Source organism: Humulus lupulus, chromosome 2 (assembly GCF_963169125.1).
Source record: "Humulus lupulus chromosome 2, drHumLupu1.1, whole genome shotgun sequence".
Classification (NCBI taxonomy): Eukaryota; Viridiplantae; Streptophyta; class Magnoliopsida; order Rosales; family Cannabaceae; genus Humulus; species Humulus lupulus.
In genome coordinates, this window is record NC_084794.1 from 204,352,812 (window position 1) to 204,379,274 (window position 26,463).

Consider the following 26,463-nt stretch of genomic DNA (forward strand, 5'->3'; position numbering starts at 1 on the left):
CTAGGATATCCAGAGGCTGTAATAACCCTGCTGGCCTCTGATGCTCAGCCTTGACATGTTGACATGTCAAGCACTTAGCTACATACTCTACCAAATCCCTCTGCATCCCCGGCCACCAATACAGTGATCTCACATTCAGATACATCTTCGTGGTGCCTGGATGCAAAGAGTAAGGAGTATTATGAGATTCATCCAGAATCTCTCGCCTTATAGTAGTGTCTAACGGAACACATATCCCCCTTGTATCTCAACAAGCCCATCTCAGACAATGTGTAATCTCTGGACACTCCAGCTAAAACATCCTCTCTGATCTTGATCAGTTGTGGTTCACCCAACTGACTTTCCTTGATTCTCTTCAACAGCGTAGACTGTAGCATAATGTTTGCTAACTGGCCTACCAGCAATTCTATACCAGCTCAGGTCATATCCTCTGCTAATTCTCTAGATATCAGCCTCGCACTGAAAATATGTCCCGGACCCTTCTGGCTTAAAGAATCTGCTACCACGTTGGCCTTTCCTAGATGATACAGAATCTCACAATCATAATCCTTTACTAACTCAAGCCGACGCCTTTGTCTCATGTCCAGGTCTTTCTGTGTGAAGAAGTGCTTCAGGCTCTTGTGGTTAGTATAGATTTCACACTTCTCGCCATAAAGGTAATGCCTCCATACCATTAATGCAAAAACCACAGCTGCCAACTCTAAGTCATGAGTGGGATATATCTGTTCATACTCCTTCAGTTGACGTGAGGCATAAGCAATCACCTTCCCTGACTGTATCAAAACACAACCCAAACCCTAATGTAAGGTATCATAGTATATCACAAACTTCTCCTTATCTGTTGGCAATCTTAGAACTTGAGTTGTAATCAACCTTTGCTTCAATTCCTGGAAATTGTTCTCACACCTGTCTAACCATACAAACCTCTGATTTTTACGTGTCAACTTAGTCAATGAAGTAGCAATCTTTGAGAATCCTTCCACGAAACGTCTGTAATAACCTGCTAATCCAAGGAAAATCCTAACTTCTGAAGCATTCTTTAGCCTTGGCCAATCTTAAACCGCCTCAATCTTGGCTAGATCCACTTTAATCCCCTCCTTACTGAAAATGTGCCCAAGGAAAGTTACTTGAGATAACCAAAACTCACATTTCTTGAATTTTGCAAACAATCTGTGTTCCCTCAGTCTCTGTAGAACCAACCTCAAATGTTGCTCATGATCTGACTCTGACTGAGAATAAACCAGAATATCATCAATGAAGACAATCACAAACTAGTCCAAATAATTCTTGAACACTTTGTTCATCAAATCCATAAAAGCAGCTAGGGCATTAGTCAATCCAAAAGACATGACTAAGAACTCATAATGCCCACATCTAGTGTGAAAAGCAGTCTTTGGTATATCTCTCTCCTTGACCCTCAGTTGATGATAACCAGATATAAGGTCTATCTTTGAGAATGCCCTTTTACCTTGCAATTGATCAAATAGATCATCTATCCTTGGCAAAGGATACTTGTTCTTAATTGTTAACTTATTTAGTTCTTTGTAATCAATACACATCCTCAAAGAACCATCCTTCTTCTTTACAAACAAAACAGGTGTGCCCCAAGGTGATAAACTAGGTTTGATAAAACCCAAATCTAACAGCTCCTGCAGCTGTACTTTCAATTCTTTTAATTCTGCTGGGGCCATTCTGTAAGGTGCTCTAGACACTGGCTCCATCCCTGGTGTCAGTTCTATCACAAATTCAATCTCTATGTGTGGTCGCAACACTGGTAGATCTTTTGGAAACACATCCAGAAACTCACAGACTAGTCCGGTCTCCTCTGCTCTCACTGGCATGACCTGAGTGGTATCAACAACACTGGCTAAGAATCCTATGCCACCTCCTTGCAATAGATCTCTAGCCCTCAAAACAGATATCATAGGTATACGGGGTTCACGCACAGTTCCAACAGATACAAAAGGATCCTCACCTTCAAGCTCAAAGGTTACCATCTTCCTTCTGCAATCTATGGTTGCCCCATACTTCACTAACCAATCCACACCAAGAATCATGTCAAAGTTAGTCATCACCAACTCTATCAAATCAACTAACAACTCTCTGCCCTCTACTGTCACTGCCAGTGATCTGATCCATCTCCTGGATACTACTAACTCCCCAGTGGGTAATAAGGTCTCGAACCCCATAGCATAATAATCACATGGTCTACACAGTCTATCAATAATTCTACTAGCAACAAAAGAATGTGTAGCACCAGAATCAATCAAAACAGTATAAGGGGTTCCAGGACTAAAAAGCTAACCTGTAACTACTGAGGGTGACGCCTCATCTTCTGCTTGAGTCAATGCGAACACTCGAGCTGGGGCCAAGCTGTCCGCCTTTCTGGGCTCTTCCTTTCTTGATTTTGGGCAATCTTTCTTGAGATGTCTCACTGCCCCACATAAGAAGCAAGCCTTTGCCCTACACTCTCCCAAATGGTGTCTCTTGCACCTAGGGCACCCTGGATAAATCGTCCAGGCCTCACTGCCACCCTGGCAGCCCATTGAAATACCACGCGGTCGCCTATCAGGACCTAGAGCTGGGAAGGCATCAGGAGCCTTCCTCTTCTGATCACTGGGGCCTCCGCCCCTACCTGAACCCACAAATGGAGGTTCTAGCCTCCTAAACTCTCTTCTGGCTACATTGTCCCGCCAGATCTTGTTCTCTGTGCTCTCAACTATGAGCGCCTTCTCCACCACCTGTGCATAAGTAGTAACTTCAGCCACAGTGGTGATACGAACATCTCAAGCTAATCTAGGTTGTAGCCCCTAGAGAAATCTCTCCCTTCTGGTCCCATCAGCGGGCACTAGCTCCATGGGAAACTTTGCCAATCTGTCAAACTTCAGAGCATATTCAATCACTGATAGACTCCCCTGAAGTAATCTGATAAACTCTTCATTTTTAGCAGCCCTGATTTTATCATTATAGTACTTCTCATTAAACAGAGTCTGAAACTCTTCCCAACTCAGGGAATTGATATTTCTGGTTTGGGATATCACTTCCCACCAAATTCGGGCATCCTCCCAAAACATGTATGTGGCACAGGCCACCTTCTCATTTCCAAACACCCTCATAAATTTAGGGATGGTGGTAATCATGCTCATCCATTGCTCTGCCTTAGCTAAATCTACACTGCCCTCGAAAAATGGAGGTTGCTATTTCCTGAACCTTTCATAAAGAGGTTCCCATTTGCTTTCAACATCTGGCAGTTGCTCAACTGTTGGCACCGCTACAAGTGGCACCTCAGGTAAAACCTTCCCTGCAGGAACCTGTTGTTGTCTCAGGAGGGGTATTTCTTCTTCCTGTCTCATAACTCTTGCCTATAAATCAGTAAACAGCTGCTACTAATTATCAGGAGTTGGCTGAGGAATCAGATTCTAGTCATTCTCTTGATCCTATCTGTTATTCTGGCCTTGATCTTCTTGGCCAACTGATGAATCTGTCTGTCTTGGAAGCATAACTACAGCTTATACTGTGTTGAAACAATCAATGCGGCCAGTTAGGCAATAATAACTAAACCTCTTGCCGCCTCACGGTCCAAGAACAAGCAGATATCACCCAAATTCCACAATCATAGAGATAAACAAATGAACACATGGTCATAGCATTTAGCATTTAGCATTTAACACTTATCACTTAATAGTTCAATGATTAACAATACTGATAAGCATGTTCTAGCAATATCAGTACTAATAAGCACGTTCTTGCTTATGATGCAGTAATCAAGGCCCAGCCTTATCAATATATCACATGTAGATAGGTAAAGCATTTATATTCTATTTAAGCAGTTAAACACATAACCACATAAATAGTTACCAAACCATGAGTCGAGTTTGTCTTCAGTGGCAAGTGTACATGCCCAGCCAATCTACAGCAACCCTAAACCTTGGCACGCTCTGATACCAAGTTGTAACGCTCTGGCTACTCCAAGACCGTTACTATGGACTTTAAACAATGCTTAACTCGCTAAATGAGTCATTTGGTTATAAGCATGCATCTAGGTGTTATTAATAGGCTAAGGTGAAAAATTGTAATCAAAAGGAATGGATATATTTTATTTAAAACATAAAATTTTACATGGACCCATAAAAGTGTTTACGAAGTTATTTACAATCCAAAATGGTCATTTCAGTGTAAAAATTTCAACCTGTCGTCCTAAGCGACAAAAATAGGGTTAACCCCTAGTTTCTCTGAGAAACACCTTGGTCGTGGTGGTCAAGCAGCCGCATATGTACACATCGCCACCTAAGCAATCCACTCAAGGCTGGGTGAGCTTTTCTTCCCCTTTACCTGCACCACATAGCACTCGTGAGCCAAGGCTCAATAAGAAAACTTATTACTGCATGTATGTAATATCAATAAATGATTATGGTAATTATTCTGGGGCTTGCAGCCCAATCAGATAAGTGAATATCAATAATGATTTTGGTAATCATGCTAGGGCATGTAACCCAATCAGATAAGTGACTATTGAGTCACACGCTGTGAAGGTGAATAATAAGTCAACCTCTAAGGATTTGTTCCCTGTATAGATGACTAATAAGTCCGTCTCTAGGTTTATGTTCCTTAAATAGATGGCTAATAAGTCCATTGCTGGGGATCCGCTCCCTAAGCCATGTGACGTATCAGTCACCTTAGCCTTTTGGCTCTGGCTCTAAGTAACTAGCCTTTACACTAGACAAGCTCTTTTGTTTTCATCGAACTTAAGGTTGGTCAAGCATTTCATGCTTATGTTGATAATGCTTATGTCGATTAGATCTATTCTTTTCAGCTTGCGTTAAACACGGTAATACCATTCTTGACTCATAAGTCAATTCCATACGACCAGTGCTCAGTACTACTGCTGAACTTGACTAATAAGTCACAGCTTCACAATCAATACTGACACCATTGTCGTTTCCTGAATTATAGGTCAGTGGCATACACAGATAAGCAAAACTGCTAAGCCTTTAATATGCATTCCATATATAAAAATAGAGCACTCAACATGCCTCATCAATAACCATGCATGTCACATACTGGGTGCAGTTTTCTTACCTTTGGTTTGAGCAAGAAATAATAAAAGAATGACCTTTGAGAACGATCAACCCTTTGGTCCCTTAGCGGTCACCTAGTCATAACTAAATATAGAATTCCATTAATAAAATAATTCATAAAAGGTTCATGGTCTACACCTCGCTCCCAGGACCTCGAATCCTACTAACACGGTTAGTAGATTCGATCCCGAGCCTAAAACCCTTGAAAACTCCTCCCTGGCACAAAAGGAAAGGGCGAGCCCCGACTTGGCCTATTGGGTCGCAGCGCGCCCCCAAGTCAGAGAGCACTCTGCCTGGGTACCAGGGGTGGGTCGCGACTTGTCCCCACAAACACAGCACCCCTGCCATTTTCTCCATTAAAACCATCCAAAAACCTTCACCAAACAACCTAGAAATCACACCCAAGCATTACCACAACTTACCCATCATTCAACCAACAAAACCCAAGCTTTAAACCATTTAAAACCTCATCAAATTCCCATTGATTTAATATTGTTTATTTATATTGACACCAATTTGCCAATATTAATAAATGTTCCCAAAAGACTCTATTTTATTCTCATATTCTTAATACATGTAAATATCAATAAATTGACCCAGTCAATTTGATATTTATAATTGATAATTATATCAATTGTTTGAGACTATTAAACTTTATTTAATAAAAGACGGCATGAGGACTATGGATCCATGAATACAAGCTTCAATAAATTCCCATGAGTTTATTTATTAAATAAATTATCTCACAATTTATTAATTCCTCATGACATCACTATAGATTCGAAATTGAACTCTTGAATTCATAAAATGATATTATTGTATAAAGTTTCTCTCCATTGCTTTAATCACTACCCTCAATCAATCCTCTATTGATGACTTACTAATGATTCAGGTGTAAAAAACTATTTTACCCCTCATTAGTATTTTATCCTTAACTCCCACTAAGTCCCTTATAAATGATAAATCAGTGAATTTAATCATAGATATGAGCGCTCAATCATTTAACCATTTGGACTAAGCTATTAAGGAAGTCATATTTTCACTTCTCATATAGAAGCTATAGATTTCATATCTATGATACATACTCTCATTCAATTATACTAATGAACCTCCAAGATGTAAGTATAGGCTATGTCGTAGGGTAAGCTTCTAACAAAAAAATCAAAAGATTCACATAATATAATTAATAGAAATATTATCACTCGGAATTTAGATCGACTTGACCTATAATTAATGTTGTGACTCTGATTAGATTTAATAATAACAATACTTATTTATCTATCAATAATCAGTGTTGGTCCTAATCAAATGTAACAAAATACATTCGATTTTATCTACTTAGCTAATGTCATGGAGAAGACATCGCACCTAGTGTATAAGTAGATCATATTGTAGATTAACAAAACAGTGAAAATCTTGTGCACTATTTTCATCTTAGTACTAACTGTTTTAAACATATAATTATATTTATAATCCATTGTGACCTAGTGACTATAAGTGTAACTTAATTATATGTTCGAGATTTTATATATGTTTGTGTTCACTGCTTTTTTCGCTATCAACTAATTAAATAAATGCTTAAAGAAAATCCAAGAAGAACATAGGGATTTTACGTGGTTTAGGTTATTAATTAACCCTAGCCATGAGTCACTTGTATTAGGATTTATGAAGCTTGAGGGTTTCAATCTTCAACGGAGGTCAGGCAGCGCTTTAGCAATCCTATGAATACAATAGTATGGAATCAATCAAGGATCCTTTACAAAGTGTGTCCTAGCCCTATTTATAGATGGCTGGGGAAATTAATTCTCTTGATGGAGATTTACTTACAAATCTTCCTCCCTTCATGGGGCATTAATGCTAATAAATATACACTCCAATTATTACGGAGCTAGTGGGCTTGGGCGTATGTCCTCAAGCCCACTTACGAGGTTACATCCCACAACCTTTTGGGGTAACACATCCCTAACAGTGTCAGGGGGTAACTGTGTGTTTACCTATATTAGGCGACATCGTGAGACATCCTGCTTGTTGCTCGTACAAACCCTCAAACCGAGAAATCTTATGACCATGGAAAGATGGAGATAATCGAGTTATTTCTTGGTCACCCGCACAAAGTATTTTCGTGTTTGTACATGATATAGCACCTACCGGCGATATATCTCATGTAAGTTTTTACTTTCTCTTTCTTGTTTGGATGTTCTTTGAGGTTTTGTGGGTTTCTGTTTAGACTCTTAGGATTTTAGGAATTAGAGGTCATTTTGACCTCTTTTAGTGTCCTTATAGTTCCATGCTAGTGTCAAAACTTGTTGAAATGGACCATTAGGCTCTTTGGCATTCTGGGTATTAGACCAAAATCTGGAAGATATCTAGATTCTGATGAAGTTCTTGAGTTTCTGGTGGTGTTCTATGGGAGCCAATTTAGGGTTTTGGGGACACTCCTTGACCTTAGAATTTCTTTCATTCTCCACTCCCCGAGTAGTTGTCTTAGGGGTTCTTGTATTTTGGCCCATTTTCTTTCGGTCAAAATGCTACCTGCTTGGTTTATGTCTTAGATGTCCGAGGAGCTCTACCAGCTACATCAACAAGGTTTCTACGCTTTCGAAGAAGAAATAGTTTCCATGGACAAAGAAGGAGGAAGGCAAGAAGAGGTTGGACGAGCGAAGGCCCAATCATAAATACGGGAGCTGGTGATACGAGAATCTGCTCCGGACACGAAGAGGCCGGTGCAGCGAGGAGTGACGAAGGAGAAGGTTAATGAAGCTCCCATTCCCCTCCCCATAAAAAGGTACGAAGATGCAAGATTTGAAGTGGAGCAATATCCCAACAAATTAAAGCACCATCTTGCCCTAGAGCATATCATGATGCACTATGGGATCGAAGAGGAATTCTTAGTCTGCTTTGCCGAGAATCAGAGAGGGCACATTGTAGTGTGCACGACCTCGAGGCGTGGATTCTATCCCACCTGATGGTGGGAGCTACCTTGCCACTACAACAGTACTTCGTTAACTTCTTGAAGTGTGTGGGGATCTCTCTATTCCAGTTGTCCCCGAAAGAGTATAGGGTACTCACTGGAATGCATAACCTGTACCAGAGGAGGAATTGGCCAAAGCCTTATCCAGCATAGATGTTATACTTCTACAGTTTCCGTACCACATCGAGAAAGAAGTAGAGTGACCTCGATGGATACTACGCCCATCCCAACTTGGTATACAAGGCTCTTCACCACAACGAGAGCCATGCGTAGGATTACAATGACCATTTCTTTTTAACCAATGGTTTCCCAACACAAACCAATCTTACCCTTATATTCAAGTTCTCTAGGGTTGGTGAGTATCTTCGTCTCTAAGCTTTGTATTTTTCCCGTTTTCATAACTCGACTTAGTATTTTTTGTTGTATAGGCCTTTTCCACTGAACTCCTTATGTCCAGGTGTACAAAGATCACCTACATGAGATGAAGGGTGTTCCAGACATAGAGCTGGAATTGAGCTATCTGGTCATATAGGAGAACCTCAAGGATGTGAGCCTTCTCCAAGCCGGGCAGCACATTAGGAATGTTGACTTGACCAAAAACATAGAAATTCCAACAAGTCTTGCGCACTAGCTACCTACCACATCAACTACATTGATGGTCAGGCCATTGAGATATTCCACCAATGTTGTTGGAGGAGCGGTTCGAGAACACTCAAGCAATCTGAACAGCTCAAGAAGCTCAGGAAGACCAAGAAATCGAGGAGGAGTTCCAGGCGGGGATAGAGTGCTCATCCTTTTACCAAGGTAAATCTCTAATTATTATTTATAATGTTAAACAAGTAGGAGAGAGTGTAAGTCCTAAGCATGTGTGGGTCTCTCCCTTACTCCTTCGATGTGGGCATACATCGAACTGCCTTGGATAGCTAAAGAATTCCAAGACCACCAGGACCTGATCGACATGTACCTCCACCACCCGAGGAGGCAGTTGCCCCCGCAGGGATTTGTGCCCCTGGATGACAAGACATCCTTCAACGTAGACTGGTTTTGTTAATATGAGACCAATGCTACCCAGGAGATGGGAATGCTCATTAGGGATTTCACACACATAGTTCTTGACCCAAAGGAGTTGCCTTGTGGTGGAGCTTCTGAGAAGCCCACGTGCTCTTGACTCGCGTCTTTTAATTTTGATCTGCTATTATGTCTTTATTTTATTCTGCAATTGTTAACTGCATGCAGAGCTGTAAATGTGGCCCGGCCCGGCTTGGCCCATATTTTTCGTGCCTCCGAATAATTCGGGTCGGGCCCGTATTTAAATTCGTGTTGGGTCAAGTCAACCCATATTTGAAAGAGTAAGCCCAGCATGTCCCATAGGCCCAGCCCATGTCATGTCGTGCTCATGTCGTGTCGGGCCCAAGCCGCGCCGGCCTACTTTCCTTATTCGGGCCCAAATTCGAGCTCGCTTTTAGGCCCATTTTATTATTGCCAAAAAATGTGAGGATAGGGAATTGAACCCTCCACCTCCTCTTCAACAATCAATGGACTCACCACCAATCCAAATAAATTTCTTTGTTTAAATTATAGTTTGGAATATTTTTATATACTTTTCAACAATACTTTACCCAAAATTATATCAAAGATAATTATTAGAATTTGAATACCTACTAATAAATGCCAAAAAATTTAACTCACAAATCTTAAAATAAATTAATATAATTATAAAATTATAAACATTGAGAAAATTTTATTATCATTATTAATGTCAAAATATCAGACTTTTTATCGTGTCGTGCTTTCGGGCTAGTTTGTCTGTGCTTTCATGTCGTGCCTTCGGGCTTGTCGTGTTATGTCGTACTCAGGCCCATGTCGTGTTGTACTCAAGCCCATGTCGTGTCGTGCTGTGCCATGCCAATTTTCAATTTGTCTCGTGCCTGGCCCAAGCCCATATTTTTTCGTGTCGTGTCGTGCTCATGCCACCCGAGCTCGCGCCGTGCTAAAAAGCTTGGCCCGTATTTACAGCTTTAACTGGATGTCTTGTTTGTGCAGAACGGATCACAGCGAACCCAGGAATAGGTGATACCTCCTCCACCAGAGAAGCAGCAACAGACTTCCTCCCCCCATGAGGAGGTTCCCAAGGCAGAGGACACGCCTAAATATTATGAAATCTCATTTCCACCCTCTCCACCTACCAAGGAGACTCCAGGAGTGGAGAGCCAGGAAATGGAGAACTAACCTCGCCTCCTGGTGTATCCAAAGAAATATGAAGGGGTGATGCTCGAGCATTTTCAAGTGATGCTCAAGCACTTCGAGGCATGGATGGAAGAGGGAAATAAGGCCTTGCACGAGACTTCGAATGCTCTTCGCCAGCTGAAACCTCCTAGGGAAAGGCCAGTGAAAGCTCCCATAGGTTGTGTGGAGCTGGAGACCTTGTTTGCCACCAAGCTTGGAGATGTGGTTACTCCACTACCGGTGGAGCGTCTCCAGGGAGTTAACTCAACAATGTGTGAGCTGACTACCCACAGCTTCACCTAAATGGGTGATGAAAACAAGGTGTCCCTCGTCACCTCTTGTTGATATGCCACCATTCAGGTAAGTTATCTCTTTCCACCAACTATCCCTATACTATTGTGTTATGATACAAAGTGATCAATTTATTGGTTTGAATCTCAGTCGGCACTAGTGTAACGCCCTACATTTCAGGTACCTTTAAACGACTCAGGTCGGGATTGTTATCCCTGAGTTAAGAATATTATTTTAAATAATATTAAAAGTGTTAAGAATTTATTTCCATGAGTTATTTCTAGCCATATTATTAATTATGTGATTAAAAGTTAAGATAAGACTCTCGGTCTTGGACCAACACAAAAACCCTAATCGGGTAAAAATCTCGAAAAATAAAATAATAAATTATGGAAAATATATTTTGGGCATAAAATACATTCATAAATATTAAAGTTTGGTCAAAAATAATAAACCTATGAGGAAATGGAAATTTTAGGGCATTTTGTGTTAAATGCTTAATTTTTGCCAAATTGTGGAATTTTATTCCATAAATGGACCTTAGGTTATATTGTATTGTGTGATTAATTAAATTAAATGTGATAGACATATAATTTAATTAGTATGTGTTAAAGTTTTGTTTTTAAAACTTTATAAGGGTGAAGAAGGATATAGAAAAGTGATTTAAGCTTTAATCACAACAAAGTAATGTTAATGACACAAAGTGACATAAGTAAAAACACTTAAGTATTTTAGATATTTTTTCGAAATGTCTAAGCTCTACCAACCTCCCCAAAACCGACCTCCCTTCTCTCCTCTCACTCTCATCTTGTTTAAAAAATTTCTCTCAAGTTTTCTCATCATTTTCAACTACCAAAAAGACTAAGAAACCTTGGAACCTTAAGTCATGATCTTGAAAGAGTTTCCCTAAGGTAAAAGTTTCAAAAACTTGACTTTTGTAAAGTTTTTAACCATATATCTTTCAAATACTAACTATATATGTTGTTGGGGGAGTTGGTTTAAGGTTTTGAAAGAGTTTTGAAGAATCTAAAGCTAGTAGAAACATTAAAACCCAAGCAAGAACAATAAGAGGTAAAAAGTTTACTTTTTATGATTGTTTTTGTACATAGTTTTATTTTTAAGCATTATTTTGTGGATTTAATGCTTAAAGTTTCTTATTGGTGAAGTAATAAGGCTATGGTAGTTTCTTGATAATTTTTATGATGCTTGTATGTTGATTTTTTAAAAATAGGGACCCGAAATCCCTCAGGGTTTTGTTGAAAACCCTAAAACAAAAATGCAAGTTTTGAGCCGTGAATTCCAAGGGGTCAAGCATCCACTATAAACTGATTTTGTAAAAATAACTGGTACTGTGATGTTGTTGAGATGTAGTATATGAATTTTTTCTTTTGAAACACTCAAAAACGTTTATAAATGAGTGAGTTATGCTATTTCAAAGTTTGGTAAAAAAACTTTATTCTTAATTTTGGGAACAAGTTTTGACAGCCACAGTATAGGGCAAATGAACCCATTTTTTTCTAAAATTTTGTGGAGATGTTCTTGGCATATCTTAGTATGCCTCTGTAAAATTTAGTAACAAAATAATTAATGGTTCGAGATTTATTAAGTGTCAAAGTTTGGAAAAAATGAGGACTTGAAAATAAGGTCATTTTTACCTCAATGTTTGGAAAATGTTTTCACAAATCAAATACACTCCTTTTGACCTAATATTTTACAAAGACCTAAATTGCATACCAAAGATAGAATTGGGAATTTTTGGTAGCAATTGGGTAAGTAAATTTCAAGTTTAGACCTAACAAAGTATGTAGTTAAAAATGTGAAATATGAGGTTTTCACACTTGGTGCAAAAATGAGATTTTGGAACTTAAGATAAAAGTACATTTGTGCATATTGGAAGATAAAAACTTGGTAAGTCTTAAAAACATTATGACTTAAAATACCACTTTGAGATTAGTAAGAATAATCTTTACTAAAGAATTTTTATTCTTTCTAAGAAAAAGATTTAATTTATTATTAAGTTAATAAATAAAAAGAGGGTTTAAAACCCTGTATTTTGAGAAAATAATTAAGTAAATTATTTTTCTAATAAGTAAACTTGATTAGTTGACTTCAGAGATTTAAATAGTCAAGATAAGAAATTATTAACGGTTTTTCCTAATTAAGTTAAGATTAGACTACTTTCTTAAAATGATTTTTAGAGATTAAAACCTTAAGAAAAATAAAAGGAAAATTAAGAGATTATTTTCTTGAAAAATAATTGAGGAGTTTAATTAGTATTTTCTGGATATAATACCGACTAAAATCTTTTATATATTTAACCGACTGGTTGAAAGTACGGATTAATAGCGGAACTTTTAAAGAAATATATTTTTAGCAGATTATGGGAAATACCATTACGATACCCGAGCCTAGGTATCGAGACCATAGGATAAGTTTCCTCGAGACTTAGGGTTTAGTCTCAATTTTTTTCTTACAGAATTTCTTGAATGGATTTAAAACCAAATAAGGATCTTTAATCCTTATAAGTAATCTTGAAAATGACCAAACTACCAAAAATAATAATAATGAATTATGAAGTGCCATAATTAATCCGAGTATACGGTATGGATAATTACAGTATTGGCTAAGCATAAGTGGACTATATGTTGTAGCATGAAATCCTGCTAAAACATAAGGACTTCAAGTAAGTCAACTTCTATTATTTGGCTACAACAATAAACAACTGGTGTAATGTATGTTAGTATAGAAACGCATGCACATGAATACACTGTCGTAGAAAGTTTACACAGAGACGTTAGTCTAGTAGGTGTTGATTCAGAATATATGAACGGTAGATATTCGTCATATCCTAGACGACTAATCCTCGTCACACTGCTTGTTTGATTTTATTATGTCTGGTTCACTACCGCAATGAGTGGACAAGAGGTGAGGATTGCTGGTTTAAACCTAGGGGCATCAAAATGAATGGGACCTAGGGGCCCTCATTGTCACACTGCTTGATTGATATTATCATGTCAGGTTCACTACCACGACGAGTGGCCAAGAGGTGAGGATTGCTGGTTTAAACCTAGGGGGTGCCAAAATGAATGGGACCTAGGGGCCCTCATGCTTACTTAATCATTGAACGGTTAAAACCCGAGCAAGTGCTCTAATAAGTTATTCCCATATAGTAGCTATGAATATTGGCCATTAAGTGAGAGTGCCTAGAGATACTAGGGGTTGCCAAGTTTGAGTGAGGTTAAACACCCTAGGGGAAACTACTCGCCAACACCACTGATTAAAATGGAAGTCTCTATAAACCCGTGTAACTTTGATTACACTCTTGAATATTAGCAATGCCCTAGGTAACCTTGGTTACCCTCGTGAGGGATTTTACTTTTGGATAAGTAGCGATGCCCTAGGTAACTCGATAGTTACCCTTTATAGGGATATTTATTGGCTAAATCTTAGTGTTGAAACTCAGTTCTCCTCTATTGATTAGCAAAAAATGTTGGAGGGTGTGGTACGCCCGGATTGTTGGAAATTGACTAGCGTTGGTCACGAATTATTTTGATATATATTATATTTGTTTGCTCTGGGATTTTCATCGTGTGGGGATTTATCTGATTATTTTAAATAGTTTTCCATTTGTTATCAGGCATGATCTTTAAGTTTTCCAAGATGCTTTTGCATTCTTTAAATTGATTGTTTAGGGTCCGGATGGATGTTGAGATATTGTTACCAGTGGTCAGTGACTTAGTCAGTGACCACTTGTCTTCTCCACATGCTGTTGTTTTAAAGTTGCACTTACTAAGCATTTTCGCTTACCTAGTTGTTTCCTGTTGTAGGTAAGAACAAGGGCAAAGCAAAGCAGTGAGCTCTGGAGTCTACTTTGTGGATGTACATGTGGACCGACCTTTTGGGAAGCTATTTTGTTTTTGGAACTGTTGTTTTATTTTCATAAACAAGGCTCGGTTTACTTTTCATAAACTATGTTTGCATTAAATATTAAGTATGGCCATATGATTTTTAAAAAGTTTTTTATAAGAGTTTTTTAGACTTTTCGTTAAATGAAAATTTTTATATTTTCGCATTATCGAGCCATAAAAATCTTGGATGTTACAGTTGGTATCAAAGCTCGAGTTGAGCTAGTTCTGTAGACAACTTACATGTACATTTCGCAAAGATAGACCGGCACTAACTGTAAGTATTGTCTTCTCATATATGTTTCCCTTGCTTTCTTTCATTTATCTCAATTCTATAAATTGTAGGTTATGGCCGATATACCTTAGACAGGTGACCCTGTTATAGAGAAACTACCCATAATCCCTATGCCTAAGATCGATTACTCTATACTCTTTAACGATGAGAATCCTTGACGCTTCAAGTACGATCAATGACATCGACATGTCATTTGGCAATGGATGCATTACATGATAGAAGTCTTTGATAGGGCCAACACACCCAAGTGACAGAGAGTGTGATATGTCAGCACTTGTCTGAAAGGCTCGACACATATATGGTTTTGTCACAGACATCGGCCACTTGTTCGTGACACTTGGGATGACTTTCGTATGCAGATCGAGCTAGTATTTAGGCCATGGATTGGCCTATCTCCGTGGTTGATAGCATACCTCAAGGCAGGGCGGTAGAGTCAGAGGAGGATCCTGAGAAGCGGGATGAGGATACTGATATAAAGCTGGATATCCTGAGGGATAGCCTAGATTAGGTTATGCTGTGAGAATCTTGTTGATACTTTTTGTAAATACTTTGAAAACCTACTAGGTTGTAGGACTTTTGTATAGTTGAAGTAGGCAAACGTAAAAACCCGATGTATAGCTAGGGTTCTCTTGTGTATTTATCATTCTGCTAACTAAAGCTTTTTGGCATGATCTGTCATGATCATTTTTTATTGCTAGGTTATATCCTTGAATGTTAAGTAACTATCTTTGGTTGTATTAACTTCTCGCCTCTATGCACTTAAGAGCTTTTGATTTTAAATCAAAAAATGGCAAGGACAAGAGCTCAGAGAGGAGGGGGTGCTGCTGGCCGAGGCCAGGCCGCGCCTGCTACTAGAGCTCCGAACGCGCCTGTCGTTAGAGCTCCAACCCAAGTTGTTAGATTTTGCGAGATAGCTGAGCATAAGAATAATCTGCAAAGGCTGGTGGAGACATAGGGAGCCCAAATTGAAAGAGTGCAAAAGAGACAGGAGGACTCTGATGCCCCCCAAGCTAAAAGGTTTAATACCATTTTTGGGACGACTCCCCATGCCACCCAATAATGCTCAAAACAATGAAGTACCACCTACAAACGACGAAATACAACCTGAAAACAATGAAGAACAGAACCTTGGCCCACAGGTTGTCGTTGAGCAACTTGTACCGCCAGTAGAAGCACCAAGAGCTGCCTGAGCGAAACCTATATCAGAAAGGTTCAGCAACCAGAATCCACCTATGTTCGAGGGGACCACTGACCCATCAGTATCTTGGAAATGATCTTCGACTTCATTGGAACTAACGATAGAGAAAAGGTAGTTTGCGCGACCTATATGTTGAGAAAAGATGCCCGCATCTGGTGGGACGCAGCCAAGAAAGGGCATAATGTTGTCGAGATGGAATGGTCAGAGTTCTTGACCTTGTTGAATGGCAAGTACTTCAGTAAGATAGTGATCGAGCACAAAGTGAATGAGTTCACTAATCTGAAGCAGGGAACGTTGAGCGTACAGGACTACATTTGAAAATTTGACCAGTTGTCTAGGTTTGCGAAGAACCAGGTGAACACTAAAGAGAATAAGATCTAGAGTTTTATGAAAGGCTTGCGCAGAGACATTTCCAAGTGTGTAGACACTGGTAGGACTGGCCCGGAAATGTATGCCAAAGTTGTGGAACGGGCTCTTCGCCAAGAGTCTTGGGCCGTGTCGGACAAGACAGAACCACAGAAGAATGAAGTTACGAGGTACACTCCCAACAACTCCGGACGATTTTAGGCTAATCAGAATTGGCCAAGATGAAAGTTCAACCCGAGGTTCATCAAAAACTCGGGGAGGACAAACAATCCAAGAGGATCAAGGTAGAATGCTGGGGAAAATAACAAAAGAAAAGGGGGACCTCCCAATCATGCAATGGCTAGTCCTAACAAACAGTCGAAACGTGAGTTTGAACAATGGCCACTACAACAAGTGTAACCGACGCAATCGGGGTGAGTGTGGGGTATGTTATAACTGTGGAAAGCCAGGTCACTTTGCTAAAGTGTGCCAAATGTTAGCCAAGGGCAACGGAAATGACCAGCAAAAACAAATTGGAGCACTACCTCGAGTTTATGCGCTTACACAAAGCGACAAAGGAGCTGGACCATCTAATATAGTGTCAGGTCAGATTTCTATCGCCCAAACTTCAGCATATGCATTAATGGATACTGGCGCATCGCATTCTTTGTTATCTGCATCCTTTGTGGAAAAATTAAATAGAATCTCTGAGCCTATGCCTATTATTTGTGGGGTATCCTTGCCTTCGGGAGAGGATATGCTGGTGGGGACATGGGTTAGAGTCGTATCAGTTTGGGTAGAAGGTCGTGAGCTGACAGTGAACCTGTTAGTCTTGAACCTACATGAATATGACGTCATATTTGGGATGGATTGGTTAACCAAATAAGGAGCTGTTATAAATTGCAAGCGCAGAAAAGTGGTCTTCACCCCAGCGGGAGAAGAACCATTCGAGTTCAAGGTTATGTCAAGAGAAAAAAGTGCCCCATGATTTCTGCGATGAAGGCGAGAAAAATGTTGAGTGACGGATGCATCGGTTTTTTGGCAAACATAGTGGATAAGGATAAAGAAACGAGTCAACAACCTTCTGATGCACCGGTTGTGTGAAAGTTTCCCGGCGTATTTCTTGAAGATCTCCCAAGGATTTCACCAGACTGAGAGATTGTGTTTGACATAGAGCTAATTTCGGGAACTTCACCGATATCAAAGACTGCTTATAGGATGGCGCCAGCTGAACTCAAGGAGTTGCAGTCGCAACTGCAAGAGTTACTGGTCAAGAAGTTCATAAGGCCAAGTCATTCTCCATGGGGAGCCCCGATGAGAATTTGCATTGACTATCGGGAGTTGAACAAAGTGACGATCATGAATCGATATCCATTGCCCAAGATTGACGATCTTTTTGATCAATTGGAAGGAGCTTTGGTATTCTCCAAAATAGACTTGCGATCAGGCTACCATCAACTCAAGGTTAAGGAGACGGATATACCAAATACGACCTTCATAACGCTCTACGGTCACTACGAGTTCTTAGTGATGTCCTTTGGACTAACCAATGCGCCAGCAGCATTCATGGATCTCATGAATCGTGTATTATGTGAGTATTTGGATAAGTTCGTCGTCATGTTCATTAACGATATTCTAATATACTCAAAAAGCCAAGAAGAGCATGCAACGCATCTGGAACTGGTCCTCCAGCATCTGCAAGATGAAAAGCTTTACGCTAAGTTTTCGTAGTGTGAATTTTGGCTAGAGAAAGTTAGTTTTCTGGGGCACATGGTGTCGGGAGACAGAATTTCGATAGATCCCGCCAAGATAGAAACTATTAAGCAGTGGAAACCTCCGAAAAAAAGCTCATGAGGTTAGAATTTTTGTTGGGTTAGCGGGATATTGCCGACAATTTGTGGGAGGATTTTCCAAAAACATCAAGTACGAATGGACTAACAAGCGCGAGAAGAGTTTTCAGGAGCTGAAAATGAGATTGATGAGTGCCCTAGTGCTTACAATCCCTTACAGCATAGAGGGATATACAATTTATAGCGATGCCTTAGGCCAAGGGTTAGGAGCAGTGCTGATGCAGCACGGAAAAGTAATTTCTTATGCTTCTCGAGAGCTAAAGAATTACGAGAAGAACTATCCAACTCATGTCCTAGAGCTGGCAGCGATGATTTTTGCACTGAAAATCTTGAGGCACTACCTGTACAGGATACACTACGACATCTACACTAATCACAAAAGCTTGAAGTATTTCTTCACTCAGACGGAATTGAATATGAGACAGCGTCGATGGCTAGATTTGTTCAACAGCTATGATTGCGACATTTTGTACCACCTGGGAAAAGCAAACAAGGTGGTAGCTGCATTGAGTCGATAGCCAAGGGCTTATGTGACGACAGTGAAAGAGGTTCCGTAGCAATTACATGTTGACCTTGCTACCTTGGATTTGGAGATTGTAGTTGGTCAATTGGCTAACCTCTCTATCGAGCCTACAATTATGGAAGCTTAAAAAGGGGGGCAGTTAGTCAATCCTTGGGTACAAGAACTGATGTACGAAGTGAGGAAGGAGGTGCAACCAGGATTCCATATCTCCGACGATGGACTACTAGGGTTCAAGGGCAGAATATGTGTTCTGGACGATGAAGAAATCAAGAAGCAGATCTTTTTCGAGGGATATAATGCTACTTATGCCATTTATCCGGGCACCACAAAAATTTATTAAGACTTGAAGAAGTACTTTTGGTGGCCAGGGATGAAAAAGGAGACAGCATAATATATGGCACACTACATGACTTGTCAGCAGACAAAGACGAGCATCAAAGACCAGCTGGATGGTTGCAGCCCCAAGAAATTCCGGAATGGAAGTGGGAGATGGTCACTATGGAATTTGTCATAGGACTACCAACCACTCCCAAGGGGCACGATGCCATTTGGGTTCTCGTAGATAGGCTGACTATGTCTGCCCATTTCTTGCCGATCAAGGTAACTTATGGAGCACATAAGTTGGCAAATATTTACATTGCATAAATAGTGAGACTGCATGGTGTACCCAACTCCATTGTATATGATCATGACGGACGTTTCACCTCGGCATTCTGGAATAAAATCTAAACGAGGTTGGGTACTAAACTAAAGTTTAGCACCTCTTTCCAACTGCAAATTGACGGTCAAATCGAATGAACTATTCAGACCCTGGAAGATATGCTGAGAGCCTGCGTGCTCGACTTTCAAAGGTCATGGAATGAGAAGCTCCCACTGATAGAGTTCGCTTACAACAACAACTATCATGATTCCATCAAGATGGTCTGTATGAGTCTTTACATGAAAGGAGATATCTTTCACTTATTCATTGGCATGACGCTGATGAAAGAAAGTATCTCGGATCAGATGAGGTTTATCAGGTTACTGATGACATCTGACAGATAAGGCAACGTTTGCAAACTTTGGTAGATCGACAGCAAAAATATTCTGACCGACGCAGTAGACCACTGGCATTTGAGGTTGGAGATAAGGTGCTACTAAAGGTAGCTCCGCTACTAGCGGCTATGCAGTTCGATAAGAAAGGAAAGCTTAGCCCAAGGTTCGTTGGACCTTTCAATATCATAGAGAGGATCAGGGAAGTAGCTTATCATTTAGCTCTTTCACCCGCCTTGTCTAAGGTGCATGACGTGTTTCATGTATCCATGTTAAGAAAATACGTGCATGATCCCTCGCATGTACTCAGCTATGAGAAGCTGAGTGTTGATCCTCAACTCGTCTATGAAGAGAAGCTGGTGACAATTCTAGATTGGAAGGAAAAAGTGTTGAGGAACAAGACTATGCCACGGGTAAAGGTGCAGTGGTGTAACCACGACATAGAAGAGGCAACCTAGGAAATATAAGACAAGATGAGGGAGTTGTACCCTCATTTATTTTAAGTTTCGAGGATGAAACCTTTATAAATTGTAGGTATTGTAACGCCCTGCATTTCAGGTACCTTTAAACGACTCGGGTCGGGAGTGTTTTCCCCGAGTTAAGAATATTATTTTAAATAATATTATACTTGTTAAGAATTTATTTCCATGAGTTATTCCTAGCTAAATTATAAATTATGTGATTAAAAGTTAAGATAAGACTCTCGGTCTTGGACCGACACAAAAACCCTAATCGAGTAAAAATCTCGAAAAACAAAATGATGAATTATGGCAAATATATTTTGGGCATAAAATACATTCATAAATATTAAATTTTGGTCAAAAATAATAAACCTAAGAGGAAATGGAAATTTTAGGGCATTTTGTGTTAAATGCTTAATTTTTGCCGGATTGTGGAATTTTATTCCATAAATGGACCTTAGGTTATATTGTATTGTGTGATTAATTAAAACTAAATATGATAGACATTTAATTTAATTATTATGTGTTAAAGTTTTGTCTTTATAAGGGTGAAAAAAGGATATAGAAAAGTGATTTAAGCTTTAATCACATCAAAGTAATGTTAATGACACAAAGTGACATAAAGTAAAAACACTTAAGTGTTTTAGATATTTTTAGAGTTGTCTAAGCTCTTCCAACCTCCCCAAAACTGACCTCCCCTCACTCCGCTCACTCTCATCTTGTTCAAAAAAATTCTCTTGAGTTTTCTCATCATTTTCAACTACCAAAAAACCAAAGAAACATTGGAAGCTTAAGTCTTGATCTTGAAAGAGTTTCCCTAAGGTAAAAGTTTCAAAAACTTGACTTTTGTAAAGTTTTTAACCATAGCTCTTTCAATAAATAACTATATATGTTGTTGTGGAGTTATTTTAAGGTTTTGAAAGAGTTTTGAAGGATTTAAAGCTAGTAGAAACATTAAAACCTAAGCAAGAACAATAAGAGGTAAAAAGTTTGCTTTTATGATTGTTTTTTTACATAGTTTTATTTTTAAGAATTGTTTTGTGTATTTAATGCTTAAAGTTTCTTATTGGTGAAGTAATAAGGCTATGGTAGTTTCTTGATAATTTTTATGATGCTTGTATGTTGATTTTTGAAAAATAGGGAACCAAAATCCCTAAGGGTTTTGTTGAAAACCCTAAAACAAAAATACAAGTTTTGAGTTGTGACTTCCAAGGGGTCAAGCATCCACTATAACTCATTTTCTAAAAGAAAATGGTACTTTGATGTTTTTTAGATGTATTATATGAATTTTTACTTTTTAAACACTCAAAAACGTTTAGAAATGAGTGAGTTATGCTATTTCCAAGTTTGGTACAAAACTGTTTTTTTTTTCATATTCTTAATTTCGGGAACAAGTTTTGACAGCCACAGTATAGGGCAAATGAACTCTTTTTTTCTAAACTTTTGCAGAGATGTTCTTAGCATACCGTAGTATGCCTCTGTAAAATTTAGTAACAAAATAATGTACATTTTGAGAGTATTTAAGTGCCAAAATTTGGAAAAAATGAGGACTTGAAAATAAGTTCATTTTTACCTCAATGTTTGGAAAATGTTTTCACCAATCAAAAACGATCCTTTTGACTTAAGATTTTACAAAGACCTAAATGGCATACCAAATATAGAATTGGGAAATTTTGGTAGTAATTGGGTAAGTAAATTTTAAGTTATGACCTAACAAAATATGTAGTTAAAAATGTGAAAAATGAGGTTTTCACACTTGGTGCAAATATGAGATTTTGGAATTTAAGATAAAAGTACATTTGTGCATATTGGAAGATAAAAACTTGGTAAGTCTTAAAAACATTTTGAACTAAAATACCACTTTGAGATTAGAGAGAATACTTTTTATTAAAAAAAATATATTCTTTCTAAGAAAAAGATTTAATTTATTAATAAGTTAATAAATTAAAAGATGGTTTAAAACCCTATATTTTGATAAAATAATTAAATAATTTATTTTTCTTGCAAGTAAACTTGATTAATTGAATTCAGAGAATTAAATAGTCCAAATAAGAAATTATTAACGGTTTTTCCTAGTTAAGTTAAGATTAGGCTACTTTCTTAAAACGGTTTTTAGAGATTAAAACCTTAAGAAAAATAAAAGGAAAATTAAGAGATTATTTTCTTGAAAAATAATTGAGGAATTTAATTAGTATTTTCTGGATAGAATACCGGCTAAAATCTTTTATATATTTAACCGACTGGTGGAAATTACGGATTAATAGCGGAACTTTTAAAGAAATATATTTTTAGCGGATTATGGGAAATACCATTGTGATACCCGAGCCTAGGTATCGAGACCATAGGATAGGTCTCCTCGAGACTTAGGGTTGAGTCTCAAATTTTTGCTTACGAATTTCTTGAATGGGTTTAAAACCAAATAAGGATCTTTAATCCTTACAAGTGATCTTGAAAATGACCAAACTACCCAAAATAATAATAATGAATTATGAAGTGCCATAATTAATCCGAGTATACTGTATGGATAATTACAGTATTGGCTAAGCATAAGTGGACTATATGTTGTAGCATGAAATCCTGCTAAAACATAAGGACTTCAAGTAAGTCAACTTCTATTATTTGGCTACAACAATAAACAACTGGTGTAATGTATGTTAGTATAGAAACGCATACACTGTCATAGAAAGTTTACACAGAGACGTTAGTCTAGTAGGTGTTGATTCAGAATATATGAACGGTAGATATTCGTCATATCCTAGACGACTAATCCTCGTCACACTGCTTGTTTGATTTTGTTGACGTAGTTTTTCGCCAACAGTGTATTAAGAAATAATAAGGCAGATTCGTGCTTAATGATAAACCGTAATGAACAATAAACAAAATTCACTCAAGAACATAGAACTTTTACATGGTTCTGTGGTTAAAATCCACCTAGTCCACGAGTCAATATTATTGTTGTTTCTCTCTCTATTTTGGCAAAGTTTTAATATTACAGAATAATGATCCCCTTTCCTGTCCAATATTCCCAGTATTTATAGGGGAATTCCATGGACAGGTTTGGGTTACCACGTGAATCAATCACGTACTTACATAATGTCTACATTTAATACAAATAATTCTCATTTATATTGGTATATGATTTGATTCCAAGATAACAGGTTCCTATTATCTCGGATAATAAATACGACAACCTGGTCATAAATAAGCGTATAAAGGGATCCTGAGTCTCTGGGGATCCCTGAGTATGCAATATACTAGAATTACCACGAGTTGGATATCTCCTCCAAGCATGTGCTTCGACAGCTATTTAATATGTTGAGCTCATGCTTCATAGCCATCGTATCCTTAGTTCAGGATAAACTCAGGCTGCCTAACACCTCGTATGATTACTATGAATCTCGAGTTGTCCACGTGGATAATAAGTAGATATTATTTTCCTTAGTCATTTCTCCGTGTATTTATCTGCCAGCTGTACTCGAGCTGAGTGAATGAACTCGTGCTAAAATCAGGATAATCATAGCGAAACGCTGGCATTTGTCGCACTTCTGAACATACGGGATTAATTCTTCCGTTAAAGTGGGCCAAAAATAGCCCTGCCTCAATATCTCCAGTGCTAGGTTTTGCCCCCCAGCATGATCTCCACAAAAGCCTTCGTGTATTTCTCATAAAATGGTTTTAGCTTCCTTGGGAAGAACGCATCGTAGGAGAGGCAACGAATGACCACGTCGATACAAGGTTCCATCTATTATTACGTACCTCAGAGCTTGGTAAAGTATTTTTCTTGCGTCTTTTCTGTCGTCATGTAACTTTCCTATTGCGAGGCATTCCATTATGGGAGTCATCCAGGTCTTATGTCGGTCATTTCGACCTCTATCATTTCTTCTGTCACACTCGGACTCTCTAGGAACTCCACTGGCACTACATTCAACGTTTCAGCTTCTTTTGTGGTGGCAAGTCGTGCCAAAGCGTCAGCATTAGAATTCTGCTCGCGGGGTATCTGTTCAACAGAATTGTATTCAAATTTAGATAGTTCTCCCTTTACCTTAGCTAGGTAGGCTGCCATCTTGGTACCTCAAGCTTGATATTCCCCCTATACCTAATTGGCCATGAGCTGAGAATCACTATAGCGTTGGATTGCTTTCGCTTTGAGCTCCCTTGCCACTCTCAGCCCTGCTAGCAAGGCCTCATATTCGGCTTCATTGTTAGATGCCTCAAATCCAAATCTCAGAGTTGTATGAAATCGATGCCTTTCTAGTGAGATTAAGATGATCCCAGCTCCCGATCCATTCTCGTTTAATGATCCATCCACGAAGATTTTCCATAACTCTTGCACCGGCTCCTTCAAGAGCTCCTCTTGAAATCTGGTGCATTCAACCATAAAATCAGCAAGAGCCTGACTTTTGATTGAGGTATGTGGCACGTACAATATCTCAAACTGGCTAAGTTCGATAGCCCATTTTAAAAGACGTCCCGATGTTTCATGTTTTTGCAAAACCTGCCTTAAAGGTTGGTCGGTGATGATGTTGATAGAATGGGACTGGACATATGGTCGAAGTTTTATGGAAGCCAACATCAAACTGAATGCCATTTTCTCTATCAGTGGATATCGTAACTCGGCTCCGAGAAGTCTCTTGCTTATATAATATACTGGTTTTTTAGCACAGTCTTTTTCTCAAACTAACACGGAACTGACTGCATTCTCTGTCACAACCAGATAAAGGAATAGAGGTTCTCTAGACATAGGCTTAGATAACACTGGGGGCTCGCACTCCTCAGTCCACTCAAATATTTTGTTTCCTCTGAGCAAGTTGTAGAATGGCAAACACTTGTCAGTGGATTTTGAAATGAAATGATTCAAAGCCGCCACCCTTCCATTCAGGCTTTGAACTTCTTTACGCGACCTAGGTGAGGGCATTTCTAACAACGAATTGATTTTCTCAGGATTCGCCTCTATCCCCCTCATGTTGACTATGAACCCCAGGAACTTTCCAAATGTCACTCCGAAAGTGCATTTCTGAGGATTCACCTTCATGTCATACCTCCTTAATATTCCAAAACATTCTTCTAGATCGGACACATGGTTATTGGCAATCTTTGATTTGACAATCATGTCATCGACATACACTTCCATAGCGATCTGGTTATATCCAGTATACGCATCCATGAAGGACATGAGCTCGTGACCTGCTGTGGCATCTACCAACTGATCAATCCTTGGCAGTGGGAAACAATCTTTGGGGCAAGCTTTATTCTGATTGGAGAAGTCGATACAAGTCTTCCACTTCCCATTTGGCTTCGAGACCAGCACGAGATTTGCGACCCAGATCGAGTATCTTGCCTCGCAAATAAACCCGCACTTTAATAGTTGAGCTACTTCTTCCTCAAGAGCTTCAACTCTTATTGTTCCCAAGCGTCTCCATTTTTGGGATTTTGCAGGCATGTTCTTGTCCAAATTTAAGGTGTGCATGATTACACTCGGACTTATTCCCACCATATCTTCATGTGACTAGGCGAAAACGTCCAGATTCTTCTGTAAGAAATTGACCAACTCCTTCTTCCTTTTATCGTCAAGATTCTTCCCAATCTTTACGACTCTTGAAGCTTCTTTGGGATCAATGTTTACTTCCTCGAGCTCCTCTATGGCTTAGAGTTCTGACCTGTCTTCGCCTATCTGCGAGTCAATGTCATCGCGTTGGGCAACATCACTATCCTCTTCTTGCTAAGGTTCTTCCGTCCCGAAAGTAACCTCTACTTCCTGGGACTCCTCACCTCCATCATTTATGACCATTACTTGCTGCCCAGGTTGAGATTTTCCCTTCATAGAAATGCTATAGCATTCTCTGGCAGTGAACTGATCACCTCTGACGATGCATATTCCCTCGGCTAAGGGGAATTTTATTTCTAGGTGGCAGATAAAGGTTATGGCTTCAAATGCCATCAGCGCATGTTAGCACAAAATTGCATTGTACACAACTAGACAATCGATTACCATGAACTCAAGTAACTTGGAAACATTTCGTGAGTCTTCTCCCAAGGCCACCACCAATCTGATCGTCCCGATGGTTGTAGACCCTTCACTAGAAAACCCGTACAGAGTCATTGAGGTTGCCTTCAAATCAGTTACAAGTAACCCCATTTTTTCCAAGGTGAACCTAAAAAGTAGATTCACAGAACTTCCGTTTTCTACTAGTATTCTCCGGACCCTCTGGTTGGCGAGCTGAATAGTTATGACCAATGGATCGTTATGTGGAAATTGGACGTGGCTAGCATCCTCTTCTGTGGAAATGA